This window comes from Poromitra crassiceps, assembly GCF_964638095.1.
Source record: "Poromitra crassiceps genome assembly, chromosome: 16".
In the NCBI taxonomy this organism is placed as follows: Eukaryota; Metazoa; Chordata; class Actinopteri; order Beryciformes; family Melamphaidae; genus Poromitra; species Poromitra crassiceps.
Window position 1 is genome coordinate 28014180 of NC_139645.1, and position 2387 is coordinate 28016566.

General features: G+C 58.8%; 1 pseudogene across 1 annotated transcript; it reads left to right on the forward strand.

The window, feature by feature from the left end:
* Positions 1–383: 383 nt before the first annotated feature.
* On the forward strand, positions 384–1923 carry LOC310791556 (SPRY domain-containing SOCS box protein 1 pseudogene; annotated as a pseudogene). The gene is made up of 3 exons: positions 384–462; positions 932–1026; positions 1183–1923. The product of its transcript is annotated as an SPRY domain-containing SOCS box protein 1 pseudogene (transcript).
* The last annotated feature ends 464 nt before the right edge of the window (positions 1924–2387 follow it).

Sequence of the window (2387 nt, forward strand, 5' to 3'; positions counted from 1 at the left end):
AACCCTTATTTTTCAATCTCATGCACACTGGACAAACCTTGAAAATATCCAGTAGTGCTGGAAGTCTTGCACAAAACTAAGTGAGGTCTCCAGACCATAGTTCAAGCAGAAGGCCACTCACGCGTAATCCGATCTCAACGTGGTCAGTCAAAAATCCTAGTATGACGTCTGCTATGACGTCAAACATGACGTCAGTTAATCCTCATATATATAGCAAGGGTTCTACGTCACCTCTCTCTCTCTGGCCGATCATAGCAGCAGCAGCAGCCCACGGCAGTCCATCTCCCTTGAAGCCGGCCTCCGAAGCGTTGTTTTGCACCAGATCCGCAGACCGAATCAGCACCCACAAGCCTTCTCTACCCGTGGATATTCCCATTCCTGGCATGTTGAGTTCCGAGCCAGGGCAGCCCATGGACTGTGACGGCAGCCTAGACATCGGTCCCCTGTCCGACGAAAACGTTGGCAAAGCGACCGGACCACAGGCTGCCAGCATAGCCCCGACGAGAAGGCCCAGCGCGCGTTCCCGTGGTACGGGGCGCGCCACTGCGACGGCCCGTGTAACAGAAGACGAAGCGCCGCGCCGTGGACGCCCAAGAACGCGTGCGAGCGTGCCGGAGGGAGAGGCCGCTCGGCGCGGACGTGCGAGAGGCCGCGGGCGAAGACCAGTAGAGGCAGCTGCCCCGGGAGCCGGGAGCCGCCGAGGAAATGCAGGCCGCGGGGCCGCCGCGAGACGCCACGTACCTCCTGGTCGCACTGACCTCCAGGCCGCCGCCCCGGAAGCGGAAGCGGCCCCATTCGTAGCTCCGCCGAGCCGACAGGGGTCGTCAAGAGCCATTCTGCTGTCCCTGCTAGATAATAGCAGATCTGTAGAAGCTCGTCTGAGAGCCCTGGAAACCCCCCCCCCCCAGTCCCCCCACTCCCCCCACGTTAGCCTCAGCCCAGCAGCAGCCGATCCTGCCCGGGCCATTAAGAGCCATCCTGCTGTCCCTGCTAGATGCTAACAGATCAGTGGAGGCTCGCCTGAGGGTGCTGGAAACCCCCCCCCCCATTTCCCCCACGCTCGCCTCAGCCCAGTCGGCTCAACAGCCGATCCCGCCCCCGCCCGCGCAGCAAGCCGACGTGCTCCCCACCACCACCCAACCCGCCCGGACGAATACCCTGGCATCCGCCACGCCCCCGGAGCACACCAAGCCCTTCCGGCTGGACCGGCTGCTGGACATGCCGCCCGCCGGCCCGGACGTCCAGGAGCAGCATTCCTGGAACAACGACGACCGCTCGCTCAACATCTTCGTCAAGGACGTCAACAAGCTGGTGCTCCACCGCCAACCCGTGGCGCAGAGCACGGACGCCATCCGCGGCCGGGTGGGCTACACGCAGGGACTGCACGTGTGGGAGATCAGCTGGGCCACGCGCCAGAGGGGGTCCCACGCCGTGGTCGGGGTGGCCACGGGCGACGCGCCGATACATTCGGCGGGCTACACGGTCCTGGTGGGAAACAACACCGAGTCCTGGGGCTGGGACCTGGGCCGGTGTAAACTCTACCACGACAGCAAGAACCACGCGGGCAGAACCTACCCCGCCTTCCTGGAGCCCGACGACACCTTCATAATACCAGACTCGCTGTTAGTCGTCCTGGACATGGACGAGGGGACGTTAGGTTTCATAGTGGACGGACATGACCTAGGGGTGGCGTTCGGAGGACTTAAGGGCAGGAAGGTGTACCCCGCAGTGAGCGCCGTGTGGGGACACTGCGAAATACGAATCCGGTACATAAACGGACTCGATCCGGATCCCCTCCCTCTGATGGACCTGTGCAGGCGCTCCGTGCGGGCGGCTCTAGGAAGGGACCGCTTGAGCGGAATCCACGGACTGCCCCTGCCCGCCTCTCTCAAGAGCTACCTGCTCTACCAAGGACGGGGTTGACGACCACAGCACCGAGCATACCCCGGAGGACCAGTCACCCGTGGACGCGAAAGGACCCATGAGGAAAGTATCAGTACTTCAGCATTTAAACGGGCAATCTACCAGTCCAGTCCCACAAAGGGCAATTTAAGGCATGAATACTGCAAACAAGCTGTACGCTGTGTACACATAAAAATAAAAAATAAAAAAGACAATAAATACAATAAATGACACTGATAAAGCAAGATCCCTGATTACAGTGTATCCAACACCACAAAGGAATATAGGTGTCAGATCAATACAAATTAATTTCAGTCAATACAACCCAAGTACATATTAGACTTGTTCAAGGGTTCAAATCAAAAGGTCAAGGTACAGACCTAGTCTAGATAAACCGACCACTTCTCGTACTGTGGCTGTTCACCAGTCGAATGGCCTCTGGAACCGGCCAGCGGGAGTCACAATAATAATAATAATAATAATAA